The sequence below is a fragment of the Oncorhynchus masou genome, chromosome 19 (genome assembly GCF_036934945.1).
Source record: "Oncorhynchus masou masou isolate Uvic2021 chromosome 19, UVic_Omas_1.1, whole genome shotgun sequence".
In the NCBI taxonomy this organism is placed as follows: Eukaryota; Metazoa; Chordata; class Actinopteri; order Salmoniformes; family Salmonidae; genus Oncorhynchus; species Oncorhynchus masou.
In genome coordinates this window covers 35,192,599-35,207,739 of record NC_088230.1, presented here as the reverse complement: position 1 = coordinate 35,207,739, position 15,141 = coordinate 35,192,599, and the positions used below count along the sequence as shown (strand labels likewise).

At 44.6% G+C, this 15,141-nt stretch overlaps 1 pseudogene; it reads right to left on the bottom strand.

The window, feature by feature from the left end:
* Positions 1-15,141, bottom strand: part of LOC135506227 (ryanodine receptor 3-like) — a 250,423-nt pseudogene that overhangs the window by 62,737 nt on the left and 172,545 nt on the right.

The window sequence follows — 15,141 nt, the reverse complement described above, 5'->3', positions numbered from 1 at the left end:
TGGCTGTTTTAGTCTGCTGATTAGTGTTTTAGTCTGCTGATTAGTGTTTTAGTCTGCTGATTAGTGTTTTAGTCTGCTGATTAGTGTTTTAGTCTGCTGATTAGTGTTTTAGTCTGCTGATTACTGTTTTAGTCTGCTGATTAGTGTTAGTCTGCTGATTAGTGTTAGTCTGCTGATTAGTGTTTTAGTCTGCTGATTAGTGTTTTAGTCTGCTGATTACTGTTTTAGTCTGCTGATTACTGTTTTAGTCTGCTGATTAGTGTTTTAGTCTGCTGATTAGTGTTTTAGTCTGCTGATTAGTGTTTTAGTCTGCTGATTAGTGTTTTAGTCTGCTGATTAGTGTTTTAGTCTGCTGATTAGTGTTTTAGTCTGCTGATTAGTGTTTTAGTCTGCTGATTAGTGTTTTAGTCTGCTGATTACTGTTAGTCTGCTAATGACTGTTTTAGTCTGCTGATTAGTGTTTTAGTCTGCTGATTAGTGTTTTAGTCTGCTGATTAGTGTTTTAGTCTGCTGATTACTGTTTTAGTCTGCTGTTATGATATGGCCCTCTTTGGGTATAGCGAGTTACCTAGCTGTTCCAAATATAACCCCCACCTGGAGAAGCCTACTTCAGACCATGCATACCTCGATTACCGAGAGGGCAAAGGTTTGAGTAGAGACCATTAAAACCTCAGTATAAGCTAAGGTTGTAATGGTTGTTGAAACTCTGAGACTATCAATTACGACAGAATAAGAGCAAATCGTAGATACTAATTACTAGTCTGCAGCTAGAAGTTGTCGACCTGAAATGCGAAGACCGACAACCGCCAAAACATCTATTCTATAAGAACATTTCTGAATGGTACTCTGAAGTATCCATTCTAACCAAGACTTCATGGGAGAGAGAGAGACTGAACTTTCCAACAGAAAGACGGACGACTCCAACAGAGATCACGACGACACACTGAGAGTAAATATATACATTGATTGCAATTATTCCCAAAAGAGTGAGCGTTCATGTGCAAAGGATTAGCATTTCAATTATTACAATTATCAACTGTGTAGTGACTTTTGTCTGTCGCACCCTTCTCAGTCCACACCCACTCCCCTTTGTCTGCCAAGCCGTCATACCGGTTTAGCCCACTAGGGCACATCCCCTATCATTTCCTTGTAACCATATCTACTATTTGTTATGCATTTCTGTGATTATTTAGTTAGTTAGTAAATAAATGATTAAGACAATTGATGTATGGATGATTCATAGTGAAGGCTGGGTTCGTGCAGATAACCAACAACTTATGACATTTGGAATGAGACTAACGTGAGGTAAATCTGATCAATTAATTAATTAGAAGACTAATCGAGCAGATATTAAACTATCTTTAGAGTTATATTAGGAAAATTATAACTTTGTAATCTGAAGATTTTCCTTGGTGCCCAGACTTCCTAGTTAATTACACTTACATGATTAGTTTAATCACGTAATAATAATTACAGAGAATTGATTTGATAGAATTCAATTTAATGATGCCAAAGACACGACACTGCTGAATACTGTTTTAGTCTGCTGATTAGTGTTTTAGTCTGCTGATGGCTGTTTTAGTCTGCTGATGGCTGTTTTAGTCTGCTGATTACTGTTTTAGTCTGCTGATTAGTGTTTTAGTCTGCTGATTAGTGTTTTAGTCTGCTGATTAGTGTTTTAGTCTGCTGATTAGTGTTTTAGTCTGCTGATTAGTGTTTTAGTCTGCTGATTAGTGTTTTAGTCTGCTGATTAGTGTTTTAGTCTGCTGATTAGTGTTTTAGTCTGCTAATGGCTGTTTTAGTCTGCTGATTAGTGTTTTAGTCTGCTAATGGCTGTTTTAGTCTGCTGATTAGTGTTTTAGTCTGCTGATTAGTGTTTTAGTCTGCTGATTAGTGTTTTAGTCTGCTGATTAGTGTTTTAGTCTGCTTTTTTTAGTCTGCTGATTAGTGTTTTAGTCTGCTGATTAGTTTTTTAGTCTGCTGATTAGTGTTTTAGTCTGCTGATTACTGTGTTAGTCTGTTTTGTTTTAGTCTGCTGATTAGTGTTTTAGTCTGCTGATTAGTGTTTTAGTCTGCTGATTAGTGTTTTAGTCTGCTGATTAGTGTTTTAGTCTGCTGATTACTGTTTTAGTCTGCTGATTAGTGTTTTAGTCTGCTGATTAGTGTTTTAGTCTGCTTTACTGTTTTAGTCTGCTGATTAGTGTTTTAGTCTGCTGATTAGTGTTTTAGTCTGCTGATTAGTGTTTTAGTCTGCTGATTAGTGTTTTAGTCTGCTGATTATGTTAGCTGTTTTAGTCTGCTGATTAGTGTTTTAGTCTGCTGATTAGTGTTTTAGTCTGCTAATGTTTTAGTCTGCTTTTGTTTTAGTCTGCTGATTAGTGTTTTAGTCTGCTGATTAGTGTTTTAGTCTGCTGATTAGTGTTTTAGTCTGCTGATTACTGTTTTAGTCTGCTGATTAGTGTTAGTCTGCTGATTAGTGTTTTAGTCTGCTGATTTGTTAGTCTGCTGATTAGTGTTTTAGTCTGCTGATTAGTGTTTTAGTCTGCTGATTAGTGTTTTAGTCTGCTGATTAGTGTTTTTTTGATACTCTGATTTGTTCGAGACGATCTCTGACGAGTTTTGTTTTGTACAACACTCCGTCACCACAAACCACTTCAAGGATGGGAGTCTCAGACTGAAGTATGGAGCTAACGACAGAGCAGCTGAAGAACTTAGTGTGAGTCGTCAGGATAAAAGTTCATTTCAAGACGTTCAGTTGCCCAACGTGACTTTGACAGGATGTAAGAAACTGTGATTGGCAGATTGATTGATTAACTGATTGCTTCCTCGTGGTAACAGACAGGTGCAGTAAACAGGTGAGGTAGTTAGGGGAGTCTCTGACCTGGTGATGATATATCCATTGATCTGCAGGAACTTAAAGAGATCCTGGGCCTTCTCCCTGTCTCTGTACTTCTCCTTGGCTGTCAGGGTGTCATAGGGCACCAGCAACGGGTGGCTTCCTCCTCCTGAGACAGACAGCACACATCAAACAGTGGCAACACGTTCACGAACGTACAGTCAAGTCTTACACAAGCTTAAATGTACACTTAGCATGCTGTATTCCTGGGTGGTTACTGAGGGTGCGTTTGTAACGTCACTTTGGGCATCTACTCCGATTTCTTGTCTGTGCCAGAGAGCAGAATAACTGAGGAATTTACGCGCAATACCCATTGAATAAGACTGGTGTCAGTAAACGTAATTCAATTGTTACCAGCAGCACAGTTAGTCACTAACACTCTGGATAACATGAAAACAGCCGAACCAGCTCTGCTAGGGAGAGTAAAATGGTCAGTGTGAGGTGTTCTCTCATTTGTGTCTGGAAGTAGCTAGCAAGGGAGCACATTTTAGCCAGTTAGGTTGGGTGCTTGAGTGCCTTTGTGTGGTCAGAACACTCGGATCAACCATACTCCTAGAACAGAGCATCCAGTGTGCGATCTGAACACTCCAAGAGAGAGCGAAATGCTCAGAATTCACAAACGTACAAATTCACTCTGGCACTCCAGAGTTAATTTACAAACATTGGGTGATTACAAGGGATGCCTGGGCCCTGTGACTGGACTACATACCTTTACTGTTCAGCTCAGTCTTCTTCTTCTTAGCCCAGATGTTGTGGTAGTTCTCTGCTACAACCTCCACCATCCCCTACAATGGGGAACACACACACACACGGACATGGAGAACATTCACTTACTTGAATGTGTCACGGTGTACAAACAGACCTGGGTTACAATACTATTTGAAATCTTTCAAATACTTTTGAGTGTTTTCTTTAGCCTTCCTTAGAGTGGCAGGCGGGCTGGGGTTTGTACTTTTGGGACTGTTCTATTTGTCCTATTGTAATCTTAAACCAAGCACAACTAATTCCAATAGCATGTGAGCCCATGTCTGATGCACAGTACAGAGAAACAACCATGCCCCACAGAACACTGTACCTGCTGGTAACATGACATCAGATATTTTTACATTTAACTAGGCAAGTCAGTTAAGAACAAATTCTTATTTACAATGACGGCCTAGGAACAGTGGGTTAACTGCCTTGTTCAGGGGCAGAACGACAGATTTGTACCTTGTCAGCTCGGGGATTTGAACTTGCAACCTTTCGGTTACTAGTCCAACGCTCTAAACCACTAGGCTACCCTGCCGGCCCCTCTACACTCTAAACCACTAGGCTACCCTGCCGCCTCTACACTCTAAACCACTAGGCTACCCTGCCGCCCTTCCACTCTAACCACTAGGCTACCCTGCCGCCTTCACTCTAACCACTCTAACCACTAACCACTAGGCTACCCTGCCGCCCCACTCTAACCACTAGGACCCATATGACATCATATTACATTATATAGTATCAGAATTTGATAAGAGGGTAAAATGTTCTGGAGGACATTGTTCAATGACATTAACGTAAACAACAGAGCAATTGTTCCATGGCAACAACCTGCAACTCTCTGGATAGAGTAATATTGTTCAGGTCCAAGGGTGGTTCCAGGATGAATTCGTTATCGTTGTCCTGTCAACATTAAAACATAATACAATGAATCAATAACTACAGAAATGGGTGATCTGATAGGATCGACGTGGGGTGACGTTAGCAATTCAAAAAAAAAAATGAAAACACACACACACACACACACACACACACACACACACACACACACTACCTGAGTGGCCTCGGAGACCTTGCTTTGTTTCTCGGTGAACATGGCCTCTCCCTCTTTGGTCCTCTCCATGTTCCAACCCATTGCCAGCATGCTCTTTAAAGACTCCTTCACTGGCCAGCGGTATGTTTCTCTTTCCTACACAGGGAGGACACAGGCACAAACACTGTGTAAATGACCCTTTGACTTATTTCTGTCACAATTAATACACTAATCTCATGTGACAGATCGTTAGCTAGCTAGTGCAAATAAATGTGGTTCTGGATTCTGAGGTTAGTGTTATAGTATCAACCGTACCTTCACACTGAGTGACAGGTTAGTGTTATAGTATCAACAGTACCTTCACACTGAGTGACAGGTTAGTGTTATAGTATCAACAGTACCTTCACACTGAGTGACAGGTTAGTGTTATAGTATCAACCGTACCTTCACACTGAGTGACAGGTTAGTGTTATAGTATCAACCGTACCTTCACACTGAGTGACAGGTTAGTGTTATAGTATCAACAGTACCTTCACACTGAGTGACAGGTTAGTGTTATAGTATCAACAGTACCTTCACACTGAGTGACAGGTTAGTGTTATAGTATCAACAGTACCTTCACACTGAGTGACAGGTTAGTGTTATAGTATCAACAGTACCTTCACACTGAGGAACAGATTATTGTTATAGTATCAACAGTACCTTCACACTGAGTGACAGATTATTGTTATAGTATCAACAGTACCTTCACACTGAGTGACAGGTTAGTGTTATAGTATCAACCGTACCTTCACACTGAGTGACAGGTTAGTGTTATAGTATCAACAGTACCTTCACACTGAGTGACAGGTTAGTGTTATAGTATCAACAGTACCTTCACACTGAGTGACAGGTTAGTGTTATAGTATCAACCGTACCTTCACACTGAGTGACAGGTTAGTGTTATAGTATCAACCGTACCTTCACACTGAGTGACAGGTTAGTGTTATAGTATCAACAGTACCTTCACACTGAGTGACAGGTTAGTGTTATAGTATCAACAGTACCTTCACACTGAGTGACAGGTTAGTGTTATAGTATCAACAGTACCTTCACACTGAGTGACAGGTTAGTGTTATAGTATCAACAGTACCTTCACACTGAGGAACAGATTATTGTTATAGTATCAACCGTACCTTCACACTGAGTGACAGATTATTGTTATAGTATCAACAGTACCTTCACACTGAGTGACAGGTTAGTGTTATAGTATCAACTGTACCTTCACACTGAGTGACAGGTTAGTGTTATAGTATCAACAGTACCTTCACACTGAGTGACAGGTTAGTGTTATAGTATCAACCGTACCTTCACACTGAGTGACAGGTTAGTGTTATAGTATCAACCGTACCTTCACACTGAGTGACAGGTTAGTGTTATAGTATCAACCGTACCTTCACACTGAGTGACAGGTTAGTGTTATAGTATCAACAGTACCTTCACACTGAGTGACAGGTTAGTGTTATAGTATCAACAGTACCTTCACACTGAGTGACAGGTTAGTGTTATAGTATCAACAGTACCTTCACACTGAGTGACAGGTTAGTGTTATAGTATCAACAGTACCTTCACACTGAGGAACAGATTATTGTTATAGTATCAACCGTACCTTCACACTGAGTGACAGATTATTGTTATAGTATCAACAGTACCTTCACACTGAGTGACAGGTTAGTGTTATAGTATCAACTGTACCTTCACACTGAGTGACAGGTTAGTGTTATAGTATCAACAGTACCTTCACACTGAGTGACAGGTTAGTGTTATAGTATCAACACTACCTTCACACTGAGTGACAGATTAGTGTCCGGTTCCGGTTGGAGCGAGCGGTCGCATCTACACTTCGGTCCGCAGGTAGTATAACTTTTCATTACATTTCATTACATTTCGTTATAGTACAACGGTTTGATTTGTCTTATCTTAGCAATTTCTTCTTAGCTAGCTACATAGCCGTCTTTGTATCAACGACAATTGCATATTATCGTATTTCGTCGTCCTAACGTATCTGCCCAGCAGCTAGCTAAGCAGCTAGCTAACATCCACTGTCCACTAGCACTGTAGAAACTATTACACTCAACTGAACGACTCGATTAGCGTAGTGTCAGCGAGCTACATAGTTGTCTTCGCTGTCTTTGTATCCAAGATAATTGTGCAGTTTAGAGTGTGTAGACTTAGAGTGATTATCTTAATTTACCGAGGTTAGCTAGCCAGCTATTTGTCGTCCTTAACGTAGGAAATGCTGCTAGCTAGCTAGCCAACAGCTAGCCAACCTCTACCGAATTGAACTCCAACTACCCGGTCAACATTCCGCGTCGCTCCACAGGTAGTATCACATCTTTCATTTCACTTCATCACAGTACAACGGTTTGATTTGTTTGATCGTAGCTAGCCAGCTACATAGCCGTCTTTGTATCTAAGACAATTGTGTAGTCTAGAGCGATTTTCTAGGTTAGCTGGCCAGCTATTGTCGGTCTTTCAACGTAGCTAGCCAGCTAGCCCCGAATAGCAGCACTGTAGTAACTATTACAGTACAACGGTTTGTTTTGTTTGATCGTAGCTAGCTAGCTACATAGCCGTCTTTGTATCTAAGTCAATTGTTTAGCCTAGAGCGATTTTCTAGGTTAGCTACATCGCAGCCACTACCAGCTAGCCTACTCCAGCAGTACTGTACCATTTCAATCATTTTAGTCTATAAGATTCTTGCTACGTAAGCTTAACTTTCTGAACATTCGAGACGTGTAGTCCACTTGTCATTCCAATCTCCTTTGCATTAGCGTAGCCTCTTCTGTACCCTGTCAACTATGTGTCTATCTATCCCTGTTCTCTCCTCTCTGCACAGACCATACAAACGCTCCACACCGCGTGGCCGCGGCCACCCTAATCTGGTGGTCCCAGCGCGCACGACCCACGTGGAGTTCCTGGTCTCCGGTAGCCTCTGGAACTGCCGATCTGCGGCCAACAAGGCAGAGTTCATCTCAGCCTATGCCTCCCTCCAGTCCCTCGACTTCCTGGCACTGACGGAAACATGGATCACCACAGATAACACTGCTACTCCTACTGCTCTCTCTTCGTCCGCCCACGTGTTCTCGCACACCCCGAGAGCTTCTGGTCAGCGGGGTGGTGGCACCGGGATCCTCATCTCTCCCAAGTGGTCATTCTCTCTCTCCCCCTTACCCATCTATCTATCGCCTCCTTTGAATTCCATGCTGTCACAGTTACCAGCCCTTTCAAGCTTAACATCCTTATCATTTATCGCCCTCCAGGTTCCCTCAGAGAGTTCATCAATGAGCTTGATGCCTTGATAAGCTCCTTTCCTGAGGACGGCTCACCTCTCACAGTCCTGGGCGACTTTAACCTCCCCACGTCTACCTTTGACTCATTCCTCTCTGCCTCCTTCTTTCCACTCCTCTCCTCTTTTGACCTCACCCTCTCACCTTCCCCCCTACTCACAAGGCAGGCAATACGCTCGACCTCATCTTTACTAGATGCTGTTCTTCCACTAACCTCATTGCAACTCCCCTCCAAGTCTCCGACCACTACCTTGTATCCTTTTCCCTCTCGCTCTCATCCAACACTTCCCACACTGCCCCTACTCGGATGGTATCGCGCCGTCCCAACCTTCGCTCTCTCTCCCCGCTACTCTCTCCTCTTCCATCCTATCATCTCTTCCCTCTGCTCATACCTTCTCCAACCTTTCTCCTGAGTCTGCCTCCTCAACCCTCCTCTCTTCCCTTTCTGCATCCTTTGACTCTCTATGTCCCCTATCCTCCAGGCCGGCTCGGTCCTCCCCTCCCGCTCCGTGGCTCGATGACTCATTGCGAGCTCACAGAACAGAGCTCCGGGCAGCCGAGCGGAAATGGAGGAAAACTCGCCTCCCTGCGGACCTGGCATCCTTTCACTCCCTCCTCTCTACATTTTCCTCCTCTGTCTCTGCTGCTAAAGCCACTTTCTACCACTCTAAATTCCAAGCATCTGCCTCTAACCCTAGGAAGCTCTTTGCCACCTTCTCCTCCCTCCTGAATCCTCCTCCCCCCCTCCTCCCTCTCTGCAGATGACTTCGTCAACCATTTTGAAAAGAAGGTCGACGACATCCGATCCTCGTTTGCTAAGTCAAACGACACCGCTGGTTCTGCTCACACTGCCCTACCCTGTGCTCTGACCTCTTTCTCCCCTCTCTCTCCAGATGAAATCTCGCTTCTTGTGACGGCCGGCCGCCCAACAACCTGCCCGCTTGACCCTATCCCCTCCTCTCTTCTCCAGACCATTTCCGGGGACCTTCTCCCTTACCTCACCTCGCTCATCAACTCATCCCTGACCGCTGGCTACGTCCCTTCCGTCTTCAAGAGAGCGAGAGTTGCACCCCCTTCTGAAAAAACCTACACTCGATCCCTCCGATGTCAACAACTACAGACCAGTATCCCTTCTTTCTTTTCTCTCCAAAACTCTTGAACGTGCCGTCCTTGGCCAGCTCTCCCACTATCTCTCTCAGAATGACCTTCTTGATCCAAATCAGTCAGGTTTCAAGACTAGTCATTCAACTGAGACTGCTCTTCTCTGTATCACGGAGGTGCTCCGCACTGCTAAAGCTAACTCTCTCTCCTCTGCTCTCATCCTTCTAGACCTATCGGCTGCCTTCGATACTGTGAACCATCAGATCCTCCTCTCCACCCTCTCCGAGTTGGGCATCTCCGGCGCGGCCCACGCTTGGATTGCGTCCTACCTGACAGGTCGCTCCTACCAGGTGGCGTGGCGAGAATCTGTCTCCTCGCCACGCGCTCTCACCACTGGTGTCCCCCAGGGCTCTGTTCTAGGCCCTCTCCTATTCTCGCTATACACCAAGTCACTTGGCTCTGTCATAACCTCACATGGTCTCTCCTATCATTGCTATGCAGACGACACACAATTAATCTTCTCCTTTCCCCCTTCTGATGACCAGGTGGCGAATCGCATCTCTGCATGTCTGGCAGACATATCAGTGTGGATGACGGATCACCACCTCAAGCTGAACCTCGGCAAGACGGAGCTGCTCTTCCTCCCGGGGAAGGACTGCCCGTTCCATGACCTCGCCATCACGGTTGACAACTCCGTTGTGTCGTCCTCCCAGAGCGCTAAGAACCTTGGCGTGATCCTGGACAACACCCTGTCGTTCTCAACCAACATCATGGCGGTGGCCCGTTCCTGTAGGTTCATGCTCTACAACATCCGCAGAGTACGACCCTGCCTCACACAGGAAGCGGCGCAGGTCCTAATCCAGGCACTTGTCATCTCCCGTCTGGATTACTGCAACTCGCTGTTGGCTGGGCTCCCTGCCTGTGCCATTAAACCCCTACAACTCATCCAGAACGCCGCAGCCCGTCTGGTGTTCAACCTTCCCAAGGTCTCTCACGTCACCCCGCTCCTCTGCTCTCTCCACTGGCTTCCAGTTGAAGCTCGCATCCGCTACAAGACCATGGTGCTTGCCTACGGAGCTGTGAGGGGAACGGCACCGCAGTACCTCCAGGCTCTGATCAGGCCCTACACCCAAGCAAGGGCACTGCGTTCATCCACCTCTGGCCTGCTCGCCTCCCTACCATTGAGGAAGTACAGTTCCCGCTCAGCCCAGTCAAAACTGTTCGCTGCTCTGGCCCCCCAATGGTGGAACAAACTCCCTCACGACGCCAGGACAGCGGAGTCAATCACCACCTTCCGGAGACACCTGAAACCCCACCTCTTCAAGGAATACCTAGGATAAGATAAGTAATCCTTCTCACCCCCCCTTAATGATTTAGATGCACTATTGTAAAGTGGCTGTTCCACTGGATGTCAGAAGGTGAATTCACCAATTTGTAAGTCGCTCTGGATAAGAGCGTCTGCTAAATGACTTAAATGTAAATGAGTGACAGGTTAGTGTTATAGTATCAACAGTACCTTCACACTGAGTGACAGGTTAGTGTTATAGTATCAACAGTACCTTCACACTGAGTGACAGGTTAGTGTTATAGTATCAACAGTACCTTCACACTGAGTGACAGTTTAGTGTTATAGTATCAACAGTACCTTCTCACTGAGTAATTTATACGGCTTCAGCAGTGGGTGAGTTTTAGCCTTGTCATCCATACTCTCTCCCATTTTCCAACCCGCTGTCACCTGGAAATCAAGAATTAGGCCATGTTAGTACAGGAGTTAGGCCAGGAATTAGGCCCTGTTAGGCCAGGATTTAGGCCAGGAATTAGGCCAGGAATTAGGCCAGGACTTAGGCCATGTTAGGCCAGGACTTAGGCCAGGAATTAGGCCAGGAATTAGGCCAGGACTTAGGCCATGTTAGGCCAGGAGTTAGGCCATGTTAGGCCAGGAGATTGGCCATGTAGGCCAGGAGTTAGGCCATGTTAGGCCAGGAATTCGGCGATGTACAGTTTAAGTCGGAAGTTTGCATACACGTTAGCCAAATACATTTAAACTCAGTTTTCACAATCCCTGACATTTAATCCTAGTAAAAATTCCCTGTCTATGGTCAGTTAGGTTCACCACTTTATTTTAAGATGTGAAATGTCAGAATAATAGTAGAGAATTATTTATTTCAGATTTGATTTCTTTAGTCACATTCCCAGTGGGTCAAAAGTTTACATACTGTCACGGCCCCTCCTCTGCAGTGCAGGGGCGGTTCCTCCTGCAGGGGAGGAGGGTCGTTAGTGATTGGAGTCACCTGGGCTCAGGGTAAACGGCTTCACTAATCACTCGTCTTTTTCTCTTTCTCTCTCTCTCTCTGATCCTGTTTGTTCCTTTGTCGTTTTGCATAGTTTTCACTCAGTCATTCACACACACGGATTCACGCATCCCTGCACTTTACATACACCTTACATTATGATACTTTCACACCTCATTCCTTTTTCTTTGTTTTAAGTTAATAGTTTTGGTTTTCAATAAAGAACCTTTTTGATTGGCCTATACCTGTTGTTTTTGCCACAGGCTGTGAGCCAGCCTGTGACAATACACTCAATTAGTATTTGGTAGCATTGCCTTCAAATTGTTTCACTTGGGTCAAATGTTTCGGGTAGCCTTCCACAAGTTTCGCACAATAAGTTGCGTGAATTTTGGCCCATTCCTCCTGACAGAGCTGGTGTAACTGAGTCAGGTTTGTAGGCCTCCTTGCTCGCACACGCTTTTTCAGTTCTGCCCACTTTTCTTTTATGGGATTGAGGTCAGGCCTTTGTGATGGCCACTCCAATACCTCAACTTTGTTGTCCTTAAGCATTTTGCCACAACTTTGGAAGTATGCTTGGGGTCATTGTCCATTTGGAAGACCCATTTGCGACCAAGCTTTAACTTCCTGATTGATGTCTTGAGATGTTGCTTAAATATATCCACCTAATTTTCCTGCCTCATGATACCATCTATTTTGTGAAGTGCACTAGTCCCTCCTGCAGCAAAGCACCCCCAGAACATGATGCTGCCACCCCTGTGCTTCACGGTTGGGAAGCCTCCCCTTTTTCCTCCTAACATAATGATGGTCATTATGGCCATTATGGCCAGTTCTATTTTTGTTTTATCAGACCAGAGGACATTTCTCCAAAAAGTACGATCTTTGTCCCCATGTGCAGTTGCAAACCGTAGTCTGGCTTTTTTATGGCGGTTTTGGAGCAGTGGCTTCTTCCTTGCTGAGTGGCCTTTCAGGTTATGTAGATATAGGACTCGTTTTACTGTGGATATAGATATTTTTGAACCTGTTTCCTCCAGCATCTTCACAAGGTCCTTTGCTGCTGTTCTGGGATTGATTTGCACTTTTTGCAACAAAATACGTTCATCTCTAGGAGACAGAATGCGTCTCCTTCCTGAGTGGTATGACAGCTGCGTGGTCCCATGGTGTTTATACTTGCGTACTATTGTTTGTACAGATGAATGTGGTACCTTCAGGCATTTGGAAATTGTTCCCAAGGATGAACCAGATTTTTGGCTGATTTCTTTTGATTTTCCCATGATGTCAAGCAAAGAGGCACTGAGTTTGAAGGTAGGCCTTGAAATACATCCACAGGTACACCTCCAATTGACTCAAATGATGTCAATTAGCCTATCAGAATCTTCTAAAGCCATGACATCATTTTCTGGAATTTTCCAATCTGTTTAAAGGCACAGTCAACTTAGTGTATGTAAACTTCAGACCCACTGGAATTGTGATACAGTGAATTATAAGTGAAATAATCTGTCTGTAAACAATTGTTGGAAGAATGTATTGTCATGCACAAAGTAGATGTTCTAACCGACTTGCCAAAACTATAGTTTCTTAAGAAGACATTTGTGGAGTGGTTTAAAAACTAGTTTTAACGACTCCAACCTAAGTGTCTGTAAACGTCCGACTCCAACAGTATATACCTTACATTTAAACTCCTATACAAGAAAGACAGTGTCTGAAGCTAGTTGTTGCGGTTACAGTACCTTCTCTGAGGACCACTTGACGTGGGAATGCTCTGCAAACTTGTTGGCAATGTAGTCCAGTTTCTCTGGAAGGGAGATACTAGAGAGAAGGAGGAGACAGACACCACTGTTAGTCTGTCACTTCAATACAGCCTAGACATCTAGTGCAGTAAGGGCTAGTCTCACTCTGCTCCCATCCTTTAGTCATATACTTCAATACAGCCTAGACATCTAGTGCAGTAAGGGCTAGTCTCACTCTGCTCCCATCCTTTAGTCATATACTTCAATACAGCCTAGACATCTAGTGCAGTAAGGGCTAGTCTCACTCTGCTCCCATCTTTTAGTCATATACTTCAATACAGCCTAGACATCTAGTGCAGTAAGGGCTAGTCTCACTCTGCTCCCATCCTTTAGTCATATACTTCAATACAGCCTAGACATCTAGTGCAGTAAGGGCTAGTCTCACTCTGCTCCCATCCTTTAGTCATATACTTCAATACAGCCTAGACATCTAGTGCAGTAAGGGCTAGTCTCACTCTGCTCCCATCCTTTAGTCATTTACTTCAATACAGCCTAGACATCTAGTGCAGTAAGGGCTAGTCTCACTCTGCTCCCATCCTTTAGTCATATACTTCAATACAGCCTAGACATCTAGTGCAGTAAGGGCTAGTCTCACTCTGCTCCCATCCTTTAGTCATATACTTCAATACAGCCTAGACATCTAGTGCAGGAAGGGCTAGTCTCACTCTGCTCCAATCCTTTAGTCATATACTTCAATACAGCCTAGACATCTAGTGCAGTAAGGGCTAGTCTCACTCTGCTCCCATCCTTTAGTCATATACTTCAATACAGCCTAGACATCTAGTGCAGTAAGGGCTAGTCTCACTCTGCTCCAATCCTTTAGTCATATACTTCAATACAGCCTAGACATCTAGTGCAGTAAGGGCTAGTCTCACTCTGCTCCCATCCTTTAGTCATATACTTCAATACAGCCTAGACATCTAGTGCAGTAGGGGCTAGTCTCACTCTGCTCCCATCCTTTAGTCATATACTTCAATACAGCCTAGACATCTAGTGCAGTAAGGGCTAGTCTCACTCTGCTCCCATCCTTTAGTCATATACTTCAATACAGCCTAGACATCTAGTGCAGTAAGGGAAAGTCTCACTCTGCTCCCATCCTTTAGTCATATATGGTGTCATAATGAGCCTGTGTGTTCTGGGGATTCTGACCTTCATGTCCTAGTTTTGGTCATTTGCGTTCAATGAGAGCTTTTAAATGTCAAAGTCTCTCTCTCCCTGGGCCACTTACTTGGCAGTGTTGATGGGTTTGGGGTCGAAGTTGCCGTGTGCATCCACAGACGCCTGCTTCTCCAGGGTGGCACCAGGGCTGGCATCCACATAGTCAGGTGGCAACGCCCCAGCGGTAGCACTCAGACAGGACATGCCAGTCTTGAACAGGTCAGAGTCAAACTTCTGTATGGGGGGAGACAAACAGAGACAGGGGAGACAGAGGGGTGAGGTAACAAATAGAGACAGGGGAAACAGAGGGGTGAGGTAACAAATAGAGACAGGGGAGACAGAGGGGTGAGGTAACAAATAGAGACAGGGGAAACAGAGGGGTGAGGTAACAAATAGAGACAGGGGAAACAGAGGGGTGAGGTAGCAAATAGAGACAGGGGAGACAGAGGGTGAGGTAATAAATAGAGACAGGGGAGACAGAGGGGTGAGGTAATAAATAGAGACAGGGGAGACAGACGGGGTGAGGTAATAAATAGAGACAAGGGAGACAGAGGGGTGAGGTAATAAATAGAGACAGAGGGGTGAGGTAACAAATATAGACAGGGGGAGACAGAGGGGTGAGGTAATAAATAGAGACAGGGGGAGACAGAGGGGTGAGGTAATAAATAGAGACAGGGGAGACAGAGGGGTGAGGTAATAAATATGGACAGGGGGAGACAGAGGGGTGAGGTAATAAATAGAGACAGGGGGAGACAGAGGGGTGAGGTAATAAATAGAGACAGGGGGAGACAGAGGGGTG